The sequence below is a fragment of the Carcharodon carcharias genome, chromosome 3 (assembly GCF_017639515.1).
Source record: "Carcharodon carcharias isolate sCarCar2 chromosome 3, sCarCar2.pri, whole genome shotgun sequence".
Taxonomy (NCBI): domain Eukaryota; kingdom Metazoa; phylum Chordata; class Chondrichthyes; order Lamniformes; family Lamnidae; genus Carcharodon; species Carcharodon carcharias.
In genome coordinates, this window is record NC_054469.1 from 58477142 (window position 1) to 58491866 (window position 14725).

At 43.5% G+C, this 14725-nt stretch overlaps 1 protein-coding gene across 14 annotated transcripts in view; it reads right to left on the reverse strand.

The window, feature by feature from the left end:
- The window catches only part of si:ch211-285f17.1 (sickle tail protein), a 587788-nt gene that overhangs the window by 122349 nt on the left and 450714 nt on the right, over positions 1–14725 (reverse strand). The window lies entirely within an intron of this gene.

Sequence of the window (14725 nt, forward strand, 5' to 3'; positions counted from 1 at the left end):
TCCATCCCTTGGACTTTGTCTTACTCATTGGAATGTATCTATTCTGTGTATTCTAAAATATCCCCTTAAATGTTTGCCACTGCATTTCTATTGACCTATCCCTTAACCTAATTTACCAATTCACTTTAGCCAGCTCTGCTTTCATGCCCTCACAACTGCCCTTATTAAAGGTTAAAAACAGTCTCGGACCCACTCCTCTCTCCCTCAAACTGAATGTAAAATTCAATCATTTAATGATTGCTGCTGCTGAAGGGTGCCTTCACTATGAGGTCATTAAGCAATCCTATCTCATTGCACAATACAGGTTTAGTATAGCCTGCTCTCTGGTTTGCTCCAGGACATGCTGTTCTTAGAAACTATCCCTGAAACATTCTATGAACTCATCCAGGCTACCTTTGCCCATCTGACTTTTCCAGTCTATATATAGATTAAAATTTCCCATAATTATCACTGTGCCTTTCTGACAAGCTCCCATTATTTCTTCCTTTATGCTCCATCCTACCATGTGGTTACTATTAGGGGACATGTACACAACTCCCACAAGTGACTTCTTGCCTTTGCCACTTCCCATCTCCGCCCAAACTGTCTTTACATCCTGGTTTCCTGAACTTAGGTCATCCCTCTCTATTGTGCTAACACCATCATTAAATAACAGAGCCACCCTGGCACCTTTTCCTCACTTCCTGTCTTTCCTAGATGTCCTTTAATATTCAGGTCCCAATCCATGTCCTCCTGCAACCATGTCCCTGTAATGGCTATCAAAATCATACTTATTTATTTCTATGTGCACTCTCAGTTCATCTGTTTTGTTTTGAATGCTTCATGCATTCAGATACAGAGTCTTTAGTGTTATCCTTTTATTCTTTTTATAAACTCTAGTCTTATCTGTTAAGTTACTGTTAGATTTGTACTATCTATCTCTTCTTGTCATGATCTGTTTTAATTTCCCTTAATAATACCCTTCTCTTATGCCTTGTCTCTACTCTTCGGTTTACCACAACCTCCCAAGTTTATACCCTTGCCCCCACTACCTAGTTTAAAACCCTCTCTACTTCCCTAGTTATGGGGCTCACAAGAACACCGGTCCCAGCATGGTTCAGGTGTAGGCGGTCCCAATGGTACAGATCCCACTTTCCCTAGTTTTGGTGCCAATGCTCTACGAACCAGAACCCACTTCTCCCACACCAGGCTTTGAGCCATGCATTCATTTCCCTTATCTGATTTGTCCGATGCCAGTTTGCAAATGGCTCAGGTAATAATCCAGACACTATGGCCTTTGAGGTTCTGCTTCTTAATTTGGTGCCAAGTTCCTCATGCTGACTGTGTAGAACCTCCTTCTTTGTCTTGCCTATGTCATTGGTAACAACATGGACCACAATGACTGGATCCACCCCTCCCACTGCAAGTTCCTCTCCTCCCCGAGCAGGTGCCCTGATCTCTGGCACCAGGCAGGCAACACAGCCATCTGAACTCTCGCTCTTTGCAGCAGAAAATGATGTCAATCCCTCTGACTATCCTGTCCTCTACTACCACTACATTTCTTGTAACTCCACCTCCCCCACCCCCGCCATTTGAGTGGCTTCCTGTACCACAGAACCATGGCCAGTCAACTCATCCACCTTGCAGCCCCCACTCTTATCCAAACAAGCTGAGGAAATCTCAAACCTGTTGGACAATTGCAAGGGCCGAGGCTCCTGGACTCCTGCCCTCTGGGTCCCCTTACCTGTCTCACTTGCAGTAACATCCTCCTGTCCCTGACTACCGACCAAATCAGACTCAATCCTAAGGGGTGTGATCACCTCCTGGAATAAAGCATCCAGGTAACTTTCCCCATCCCTGATATGCTGCCAGTGTCTGCAGTTTGGCCTCCAGCTCAATAACTCGGAGCTGAAGTTCCTGAAGCCGCAAACACTTACTGCAGATGAGTTTGCGCTAGATCACACTGGTATCCAGAACCTCCCATATCCGGCAATCGCAGCATATCACCTGCTCTGCCATCTCCAATATGTGTTAATTCATAATTGTTAATTAAATTATAATTAATAAAGCCTACACCTCCCAATAGGTTTTGGCATTGCCAGTAAATTTTACAGTATTGATAAAACTAACAATACCAATTATTGGTTTACCCGCTCCTTTTGCTGCACCAAAGTGGAAATCAAATATGGGAGGCTGAAAAAGAGTAGAAGAAAAAAAGCAGCTCCCATCCCTCCACCAAACACCTCACTCAGCACACTTTACTTCTTGCAGTAAACCTTACCTAAAGCACCTCTTTTCCCCCTATGCACCGAATTCCACTTTGAACCAAATTCCTAAATATATTCACTTGGGCTGAAGTCGCCCCTCACTGACTGTGCGCCTCTTACTGACCAATTACATCTTAGTAGCTTTCCTAATTACTTGTTGTATCTGCATATTAGCCTTTTGTGATTCATGGGACATCCAGATCCCACTGAACCTCAGAGCTCTGCAATCTCTCACCATTTAGATATGTTTTTTTTTATTCTTTTATTCTTCCAACATGAACAATTTCACATTTGCCCACATTATCCTTGTCCATTCATGTAACCTATGTCACTTTGTAGCCTCCTTACAGCCGCCTCACAACTTACTTTCCTACCTATCTTTGTGTCATCAGCGAATTTAGTCACCATATCATCTGTCCTTTCATCCAAGTCATTTACATAAATTGCAAAAAGTTGAGGCCCCAGCACCACTCGTTACATCCAGCCAACCAGAAAAAGATCCGTTTATGACTACTGTTTCCTGTGAACTAACCAATCTTCTATCCACGCCAATATGTTACCTCCTTCATCATGAGCTTTTATTTTCTACAGCAACCTTTGATGTGGCACCTTATCAAATGCCTTCTGAAAATCTAAGTACAGTACATCCACCAGTTCCCCTTTACCCACAGCACATGTAACTCCTTCAAAGAACTTGAATAAATTGATTAAACATGATTTCCCTTTCACAAAACCATGTTGACTTCTGAAGAAGGGTCATATGGATTCAAAAAGGGTCATACGAACTTCACCCACACCCCCCCCCCGGCGGCATTCCATAGGGATCGTTCCCTCCGGGACACCCTGGTCCACTCCTCCATCACCCCCTACTCCTCAACCCCCAACTACGGCACCTCCCCATGCATACGCAAAAGATGCAACACCTGCCCCTTCACTTCCTCTCTCCTCACCGTCCAAGGGCCCAAACACTCCTTTCAAGTGAAGCAGCATTTCACTTGCATTTCCCCCAACTTAGTCTACTGCATTCGTTGCTCCCAATGCAGTCTCCTCTACATTGGAGAGACCAAACGCAAACTGGGTGACCACTTTGCAGAACACCTGCGGTCTGTCCACAAGAATGACCCAAACCTCCCTGTCGCTTGCCATTTTAACACTCCACCCTGCTCTCTTGCCCACATGTCTGTCCTTGGCTTGCTGCATTGTTCCAATGAAGCTCAATGCATACTGGAGGAACAGCACCTCATCTTCCGACTAGGCACTTTACAGCTTTCCGGACTGAATATTGAATTCAACAATTTTAGATCTTGAACTCCCTCCTCCATCCCCACCCCCTTTCTGTTTCTTCCCCCTCCCTTTTGTTTTTTCCAGTAACTTATATAGATTTTTCCTTTCCCACCTATTTCCATTATTTTTAAATCTATACCTCTAATACCCTGTTAGTCTCATTTCACCCCACCCCCACTAGAAATGTACCTTGTGTGTCCTGCCATCCATTCTTAATTAGCACATTCTCTTAGATAATATCACCACCTTCAACACCTCTTTGTTCCTTTGTCTGTGACATCTTTTGATTATCTGCTCCTATCACTGCTTGCTTGTTCCTACAACCACCGGTCCTCCCCGCCCCCCCCCCCCCCCACCACCACCACCACCACCACCACCACCACCACCACCACCACCTTAAATTTCACCTCTCTCTTAATTTTACTCAGTTCTGCTGAAGGGTCATGAGGACTCGAAATGTCAACTTTGCTCTTCTCTGCCGATGCTGCCAGACCTGCTGAGCTTTTCCAGGTAATTCTGTTTTTGTTTTGGATTTCCAGCATCCGCAGTTTTTTGTTTTTATCCCATTATCTCTTCCTTTATTCTCTGTCTTATCGTGTAGTTATGATTAGGGGGCCTGTACACTATTCCCACAGGTGTCTTTTTGACTTTATTGTTTCTCATCTCATCCCAAACTGCTTCTACATTCTGCCCTCCTGAATCTAGGCCATCCCTCTAATATTACTTTTCTTTGGAAGACTAAACACCACTTCAGTTGGCAACTTATACTCCAAACCACAGAAAGGTTTTTTAATATTTATGGTTATATCTTACACTGTCCCTTCAGTACTCCATTCTCCTGCAACCAATTCAAAATGGTTCTCAACTTCCAAGAACTTGTTCCCTTTCCTTTCTCAGCCAGGTAACTCCAAATCCCAAAACTGTGACTTAATTAAGCTGGGTGGGGATTCATAGGGGATAGGCTGTCTGGGGGGGCTTTAAAACATGAAAAGCATAGAGATGTTAGGTATGAGGTACAAGTAAATAGGTTGGATAGAATATTTGCATGGGGGAGGCAATGGCGTATTGTCATTAGACTAGTAATCCAGAGACCCAGAATAATCCTAGGTTCGAATCTCGCCACAGCAGAAGGTGGAATGTGAATTCAATAAAAATCTGGAATTAAAAGTCTAATGTGGTTATTTGTCAATTGTTGTAAAAACCAACCTGGTTCATTAATGCCCTTTAGGGGAGGGAAATCTGCCGTCCTTACCTGGTCTGGCCTACATGTGACTCCAGACCCACAGCAATGTGGTTGACTCTTAACTGTCCTCTGAAATGACTTAGTAAGCCACTCATTAGTATTAAACCGCTACGAAGCCTCCACAAAAAAATTAAACTAGACCTAGCACTGGAAACGACAACAGCAATCTCAGTCCTGTCAATCCTGCAAAGTCCTTACTAACATCTGGGGGCTGGTGCCAAAAGTAGGAGACACCACCATCACCATCCCAGCAGAGGTGGCGACACAGTGGTATACAGTCCAGAGGGAGTTGCCCAGGGAGTCCTCAACATTGACTCCGGATCCCATGAAGTCTCATGGCATCAGCTCAAACATGGGCAAGGAATCCTCTTGCTGATTACCATGCACCGCCCTCCTTCAGCTGATGAATCAGCGTTCCTCCATGTTGAACATCACTTGGAGGAAGCACCGAGGGTGGCAAGGACGTAGGATGTACTCTAGGTCGGGGACTTCAATGTCCATCACCAAGAGTGGCTCGGTAGCACCACTGCTGACCGAGCTGGCCAAGCCCTAAATGACATAGCTGCTAGACTGGGTCTGCGGCAGGTGGTGAGGGAACCAACAAGAGGGACAAAACATACTTGGTCTCATCATCATCAACCTGCCTGCCGCAGTTGCATCTGTCCACGATAGTATCGGTAGGAGTGACCACCGCACATAGTCACTATGGAGACGAAGTCCCGCCTTCACATTGAGGATGCCCTCCATCATGTTGTGTGGCAGTACCACTGTGCTAAATGGGATAGATTTTGAATAGGTCGAGCAACTCAAGACTGGGCATCCATGAGGCGCTGTGGGCCATCAGCAACAGAAAATTGTACTCGAACATAATCTGTAACCTTATGGGCCACCATATCCTCCACCCTACCAGTACCACCAAGCCAGGGGATCAGCCCTGGTGCAATGAAGAGTGCAGGAGGGCATGCCAGGAACAGCACCAGGCATACCTAAAAATGAGGTGTCTACTTGGTGAAGCTATAACACAGGACTACCTACGTGCCAAACAACATATGCAGCAAGTGATAAACAGAGCTAAGCAATCCCACAACCAACAGATCAGGTCTAAACTCTGCAGTCCTGCCACATCCAGTCATGAATGGTGTAGACAATTAAACAACTTACTGGAGGAGGAGGCTCCACGAATATCCCCATCCTCAATGATGCAGGAGCCCAGCACAACAGTGCAAAAGATAAGGCTGAAGCATTTGCTACAATCTTCAGCCAGAAGTGCCAAGTGGATGATCCATCTCTGCCTCCTCCGGAGGTCTCCAGTATCACAGATGCCAGTCTTCAGCCAATTTAATTCACTTCATGTGATATCAAAAAGCAGCTGAAGTGCAAAAGCTATGGGGCCTGACAATATTCCAGCAATAATATTGAAGACTTGTGCTCCAGAACTTGCTGCTCCCCTATCAAAGCTGTTCTAGTACAGCTATCACACTGACATCTACCTGGCCATGGGGAAAAATGCCCAGGTATGGCCTGCACACAAAAAGCAGACAAATCAAACCTGGTCAATTACCGCACCATCAGTCTGCTCTCCATCATCAGTAAAGTAATGGAAGGGGTCATCAACAATGCTATCAAGCAGCACTTGCTTAGCAATAACCTGCTCACTGACGCCCAGTTTGGGTTCCACCAGGGCCACTTAGCTCCTGATTCAAACATGGACAAAAGAACTGAACTCTGAGGTGAGAGCAACTGCCCTTGACATCAAGGCAGCAGTTGACTGAATGTGGCATCAAGGAGCCCTAGCAAGATTGGAGTCAATGGGAATCAGGGGAAACTCTCCACTGGTTGGAGTCATACATAGAAAAAAGAAAGATGGTTGTGATTGCTGGAAGTCAGTCATCTCAGCTCCAGAATATCGCTGCAGGAGTTCCTCAGGGTAGTGCCCTCGGCCCAACCATCTTCAGCTGCTTCATCAATGACCTTCCTTCCAGCATAAGGTCAGAAGTGGGGATGTTTCCTGATGATTGCACAATGTTCAGCATCATTCATGACTCCTCAGATACTAAAGCAGTCCATGTCTAAATGTAGCAAGACCTGGACAATATCCAGGCTTGGGCTGACAAATGGCAAGTAACATTCGCACCACACAAGTGCCAGGCAATGACTATCTCCAAGAGAGAATCTAACCATCACCCCATAACATTCAATGGCATGAACATCACTGAATCCCCCACTATCAACATCCTGGGGGTGACCATTGACCAAAAGCTGAACTGGACTAGCCATATAAGTACTGTGGCTACAAGAGCAGGTCAGATGAAAGGAAAAGGGGTATTTTAGAGTTACTGCTAGCTGTTGTTGAGCTGGAGCTGGTAGCTCTGGACTAAGAGAAGGTGCAATCTGAATCAGCCATCCAATCAAGCCAGGAAAGTCTTGGGCTGCAAAACAGTTTTATTCTGAAGTTTGGATTTCCACAGAGTGGAGGAGAGTTCATGCGCTACATGTTTATTAAAGCTACAGCAGTTTGCCTTGTGCAATATTACTGTGTTTTTATAGTTAAACGTCTGTAACGTAGAATTGCCTGGAAGGTGTTTACTTGTGGGTCTGACCAAGCAGAGTGTCTTTTGAGGGGCATGTTTTGCAAGGCTAAGTTTAACTTTATTTGTAATCTCATGTGCTTAAATTTTCTTTTATTGTTGTTTATAAAACTTACTTATAATTTTTAAAATCCCTAAAGTGTTCCTGGACTACTTGCTGCTGAAATCAGTAAGTCTTCTTCTAGTTTTCAGATTACACAAAAAAAATGGCACATAAGCCAAGTTTCCCTCTGGGATTTGGTTTACACAGCAATCAACATTGGCTATGGTCATTACACTACTCTAATACTCTCCTAGCTGGTCACTCATCTTCCACCCTTCATAAACTGATCATCCAAAACTCTGCTATCATTCACCCACCACCCATTTACTTGGTAACCTATGTTAGCATGAGGTCCCTGAATGATTTAAAATTCTCATCATGTTCAAATCCCTCCATGATCTCATCTATCCCCAACTCTGAACCTCCTTAAGCCCTCTGATTCTCCACGAATTTAGTGCTCCTCTGTGGATTCTTAGTCATCTCTCACCCCAGCTTTTTTGGCTGTACCTGCAGCTGTCCATACAACAAACACTGGAATTCCCTCCTTAAACCTCTCCACAACTCTTCCTTCCTTAAAGACCACCTTCAAAGGCTACATCTAGTGCGAACATTTTGGCACCTGTCCTAATGTCACCTCTTTTGGCCTGGTGACACTTTTTGCCAAATTCCGTTCTTAGTAAAACGTTCCAAGGCAATTTCCATGTTAAACATGTTATAGAAATGTAAGTTTGGGGCAGGGGAAAAAAAAAAGAGAAAAAAGGTAGCAACCCATGTCCATACTTGCATATGGACTAAATTTGCTAGATTCATAGCTGTAACATTTTCCTCTTTGCGAAAAGTTACTGCCTTCCACTCAAATTAAGTTTTTTGTCACCATTTGCAAACTCTCCCTGGTCACTCTTCACAATTTAAAAACCATTTTATACAAATGCAGTTTCCTTTCTTTCAAACAGAAAAATTGCTTTTTTCTGTTATGTGCTATTTTTTAACCTCTATGGGGAGTGCATTCCAGGACTCTATACATAGAATGACCAAATTGGGTATAGGCACAGAGATCAGGAAGGGACAGATTATGAATAAAGTAACAAGAGGCTGCCGGGGTACAATGTAAAACATATGAGAGAGAAAATTGGGGTATTGGAACTCTGGCTGAGCAGAAGCAAGAATGGAGACCAAAAAGGAAGCAGCAAGTGGTGCGCTTGGGTTATGCCGTTCCTAGGGGGAGAGGAAAGGTGCTGAGGTGCAAAAGTAGGGGAGGAGTGAAAGAATTGGAAAAAAATTTGTGAAGCCGAGGGCAATGAAAGAAATCTTTTTGATTGAATTTATTTTCCATGATTTTTCATTCAGGATTTCCTTAATCAGTACAGCTAAATAAGTAAATATCACAACTATATAAACAATTGTTCTTTGAATAATCTTCAAATTTTCAGTATAAACAAAAGTATATTCACCCTTCTGTCTTATCAGTCACCCTCGCCCTCTGTTGAAAATGTGCTTTTCTCTCAAAATTCGCCTCTAAAAAATGTTCATGGCCCAATTTGTTTTGAAATAAATTTATTCAACCAAATGCTGTCGTAATCTGATGTGTAATATGCCTTTAAGACAAATATTGTAAGATCACATGATCTTGGTACCCAATAGCAGAGTGGCGCAGGCTACCTCTGTAGTCAATAGTCTTGAGTTAGAGTCTGAAGAGTAAAGACAGAGTTTTGAGTTGTAAGCACACAAGTGTAGCTGCTGAGTTCCTTTTCTACATAAACAGAATGTGTTTCTTCTAAGAACAGTCTACTGATCTTCTCCAATTCGGTACCAACTCGGTCACCCTGAAACAAGCTTGCAAACCGGATCCTTTAGTCCCAACAAACCAGGACACTGGATCCAACAGATGCATAAATACAGTTGTAGCTAGGGAAGTAATATTTCAATTACCTTACAGAGAGAATCATACAAATACGGTTTATGTGCTCCATATTTCTCAAGTGTAATTTTTTCACTTCCCCATTCTACAACGAAGATTTACAATGCAAAATGTGAGCAAATATACCATTTCTATATCAACAGCTCAATTTGCATTCATAACAAAATGAACTAGGTGCAAGATATGTATATATGAGAGAGACAGAAAAAAAGAGGGTGAGCATGAAGGACTGAGAGAGAAAACAAGAATGTCCAATCAGATAACCTACTGAAATTAATCCCTCTTTCCTGCTTTCCCTGTTTGTCTAGCAACCAACTTTAATCAGCTTACAATCGATTTTGGCATTCATTACAAACAAGAGATCTAACCAAAAATGCTTGTGTAATCCACTTAATACCCACCCCTAGTTTAATTTTTAACAAGGTAACCCAGAGTCCCATGTAGCACCCTGGCTCCCTTTGTTATTTTACTTAACTGGAAACCATCAGGCTAAAAGTCTGACTGAACTACAATCTTAGTGAACTAAATTCACAGATAATGTACCACGACGACGTCCTCAAAGAACTCAGCAGCAGGCACCTCTCCTAATCCATCCTGACAATTTTTTCCCTCCTGTATATAACTTTGTCATACAGGTCTCCTTCAGCCTGTTTCCTCGAAAAGATAATATTAACTTACCCTTTATTGGTATTGGACAAATAGACCCAAGGTTGTCTTGCCATTGTTTCCAGGACTGTTACTGACCTCATCTCCTCTGGAGATCTTCCTTCCACAGCATCCAACCTCGGACGACCCGCTTCTACCTCCCACCCAAAATCCACACACAGGACTGGCAAACCGATCGTGTCAGCCTGTACCTGCCTCACGGACCTCAGTTCTTGCTATCTTGACTCCATTCTCTCTCCCCTTGTCCAGTCTCTTCCCACCTACATCCATAATTCCTCTGACACCCTACATCATATCAACAATTTCCAGTTCCCTGGCCCCAACCGCCTCCTCTTCACCATGGACGTCCAACCCCGCTTCATTGCCCACCAGGATGGTCTGACGGCTCTCCGCTTCTTCCTCAAACAGAGGCCCAAACAATCTCCATCCACCACTATTCTCCTCCGTCTGGCTGAACTTGTTCTCTCACTGAACAATTTCTCCTTCAACTCCTCTCACTTCTTCCAAATAAAAGGTGTGGCTATGGGTCCCCGCATGGGCCCCAGTTATGCCTGTCTCTTTATGGGGTATGTGGAACATTCCTTGTTCCAGTCCTATTCCGGCACCCTCCCACAACTCTTTCTCCGGTACATCGATGATTGCTTCGGTGCTGCTTCATGATCTCGTCTGGACTTGGAAAAATGTATTAATTTTGCTTCCAATTTCCACCCCTCCATCATTTTCACATGGTCCATCTCTGACACTTCCCTTCCTTGACCCCTCTGTCTCAATTTCTGGTGATAGACTGTCTACCAATATTCATTACAAGCCTACCAACTCCCACAGCTACCTCGACTACAGCTCCTCACACCCCGCTTCCTGTAAGGACTCCATCCCATTCTCTCAGTTCCTTCGTCTCCGTCGCATCTGTTCTGATGATGCCACTTTCCAAAACAGCTCCTCTGACATGTCTTCCTTCTTCCTTAACCGAGGTTTTCCACCACCAGTAGTTGACAGGGCCCTCAACCGTGTCCGGCCCATCTCCCGCGCATCCGCCCTCACACCTTCCTCTCTCTCCCAGAACCGTGATAGGGTCCCCCTTGTCCTCACTTATCACCCCACCAGCCTCCGCATTCAAAGGATCATCCTCCGCCATTTCCGCCAACTCCAGCATGATGCCATCACCAAACACATCTTCCCTTCACCCCCCCGGCGGCATTCCGCAGGGATCGTTCCCTCTTGGACACCCTGGTCCACTCCTCCATCACTCCGACACCTCAACTCCCTCCCACGGCACCATCCCATACAACCACAGAAGGTGCAATACTTGCCCCCTTACTTCCTCTCTCCTCACCGTCCAAGGGCCCAAACACTCCTTTCAAGTGAAGCAGCATTTCACTTGCACTTCCCCCAACTTAGTCTACTGCATTCGCTGCTCCCAATGCAGTTTCCTCTACATTGGAGAGATCAAACGCAGACTGGGTGACCGCTTTGCAGAACACCTCCGGTCTGTCCACAAGCATGACCCAGACTTCCCTGTCGCTTGCCACTTCAACACTCCACCCTGCTCTCTTGCCTACATGTCCGTCCTTGGCCTGCTGCATTGTTCCAGTGAAGCTCAACGCAAACTGGAGGAACAGCACCTCATCTTCCGGCCAGGCAATGTACAGCCTTCCGGACTGAATATTGAGTTCAACAAGTTTAGATCATGAACTCCCTCCTCCATCCCCACCTCCTTTCTGATTCCCCTTTTTTCCAATAATTTATATAGATTTTTCTTTTCTCACCTATTTCCATTATTTTTAAATATATTTCCTTAGATTGTTTTATCTCTACCTTTTAGCCTATTTCAATCTCTTCCCCCCACCCCCATTAGGGCTATCTGTAACTTGCTCGTCCTGCTTTCTACCCTTAATGTCACCTATTAGCAAATTTCTTAGATAACATCACCACCTTCAACACCTCTTTGTCCTTTTGTCTATGACATCTTTTGGCTATCTCCATCTAATACTGGCCCTCTATCCAGCTCTACCATCGCCTCCCCTTAAACCAGCTGATATTTCACCTCTTTCCTATTTTTCTTTAGTTCTGTTGAAGAGTCATATGGACTCGAAACATTAACTGTGTTCCTCTCCGCAGATGCTGTCAGACCTGCTGAGTTTTTCCAGGTATTTTTATTTTTGTTTTGGATTTCCAGCATCCGCAGTTTTTTGCTTTTAACCAAGGTTGTCTATGTCTGGTAATCAGCTTTTGTAAATAAAGGCATTATTTATATATCCTTGCTTGCTTCCAGTTCTACAGAAATTTGCTAATGCTGAGCAGTTCTTCAGTAGCCCACAAACTTCCTTCCTCATCTCCTTCAGTCCTCTTGGATATATAGCACCAAGTCCTCTGCTTCAGTTATGTCAGCATCACATACTAATATCCGTACTCCACCAGCATTTATATGGGTAGCGCTAGCTAAACCTGAAACGGTCATCCTGATAAGGAAAACTTATAAATAGAAATAATTGAATGATTCCAAGTGATGGAGTTGTGACTATTTCCTTTGATACCTAGTTCCATTGTCATTGGGAGAAAGATTGTTGATACACTGTCTTGGAAACAAATGGTCTTTGCCAGTGAATGGCTACTTCATGTTTCGTCATTACCGGAGGGGACCAGTACTGGTTTCTGTCAATTCCCACCAGTCCATTCCATATTTTATAAGTTGCGGTCAGTCCATTTTCCCCTCTCCTTTGCTGTAGGATTCATTTCCCAAATCTTTGACCAAGGATGTGATATTGGTGTATTTTTCCATCCTGCTTCATGCAGAATCCTGCAGCTCATCTTTGGATCACTTCAGTCGTACTTATATTTTGAGCCATACAAGGATCCCACACCAACTTCCATACTCCAGCATTGTATGAACAAATATTTGGTAAGCTATAATTCTGATATTTTTGTTGCAATACCAAAGATTCCTCCTGTTTTTGTTTTTAAGATGAACCTCCACGTAAGGTTGTGTATATACCGGCTAGAGAATTTGATTACAGAACTTAAAGTTATTTGGAGGTGGATATTTTTTGTTGGTAATGCACATGACATTGCATTTTTTGGAATTGAATGACATTTCTCATTGGTCCTCCCATTTTTGCAATACCAGAAGGTCAACTTGCAGTGAATTGATATGATCTTGAGTTTTCCCATAGGCGTAAACCACACAGTCACCTGCAAATATTCGCATCCTGTTTTTTTTTAACCTTGTTGAGAAGATTGTTTATGAATATCAAGAAGTGTAAAGGTCCCAACAGGTCCCTGGGGCACTCTGGAGAGGACATCTCGAGGAGAGGATGATTCCCATCAAACACACCACTCTGTCTTCTGTTGCTAAAGTGCCAGATCCAATTTAATAATGTCCACCTGATTCCATAGTAGTGAAGTTTGGACAAGAGCTTTCCCATGAGGAACTTTGTCAAAGGCTTTTGAGAAATCTAGTACTGCCATATGAGTAGTTTCATCTCATTCATGACTTGAAACTAGGTCATCAACAGTCTGCAAAAACTGTGTTTTGGTAGAGGTTTGACTGAAAATCATGCTGACTATCTTCCAGGACATTGAGAGCTCCAAAGTGCTTCATGACAGGAGAATGAACAATATGTTTAAGCAATTTGTAAATGGCATTAGTGAGAGATACTAGTCTGTAGTTTTCTGGCTACAGAAATACATCTTAAAATCCCTCAACTGAATATCTCTGCCATATTAATTTTAAAATCCTTGTTAAGATAAAGGATTTACTGTGGAATTCGGAGAACATGTCTCAGACAGCAAGCTATTATATCCCCTACACTGAACACTTCCGGAAAATTATTTAGTACTTCAATTAATGGCTTATTTAATTTTCTGGTTACTTTAATCTTTAACTGCTCTTTTACACCGTAGAACTTCAGATTTTGGTAAATAAGTGGTGTCCCATTTAATTCCGAGATGAGCTCCCGCCCTCATATTTGTGCAATACTAACACTGGCTATTTCCACATCCGGAACATCGCTTGGCTTTACCCATCTCAGCTCATCTTCCACTGAAACCCTCGTCCATGCCTTCATTACCACTAGACTTGATTATTTAATGTTCTCCTGACTGGTCTCCCACATTCTACCCTTTGCAAACTTGAGGTCATCAAAAACGCTGCTGCCCATGTCTTAACTGGCAGCAACTCCTGTCCGTTGCTGACCTACATTGGCAGCCAGTCAAGCAACATCTTGATTTTGAAAGTCTCATCCCTGTTTTTAAATCCCATACTGGCCTTGTCCCTCCATATCGCTAATCTCCTGCAAGAGGCCAGAATTACTATTTAACTGCTCCACCATTAGTGCTCACGCCTTCAGTTACCAAGGCCCCAAGCTCTCGAATTCATTCCCTATACCTCGTTTTCCTCCTTTGAGGCACTTCTTAAAACCTAAATCCTTGACCAAGCTTTTGGTCATATAACCTAATATCTCATGAGGCTCAGTCATTGTCATGCTTTGGTTTGTAATGCTCCTGTGAAGTGCTTTTGGATGTTTCATTATGTTAATGGTGCTATATAAATATAAGTTGCTGTTGTTGGATAGAGGGTCTTCTTGACACTTATTTCCTTTTGAACCTGTTATAACAGATTCCTATACTTCCGAGTTCCTTCCTTCCTTTTCCCTAATGGAGTTGTTTTAAGTGTTCCTTTTTATTCACCTTTAATTGTGCCATTCATTTTGAAGAATTCCTGTTTAATTTACACTTATT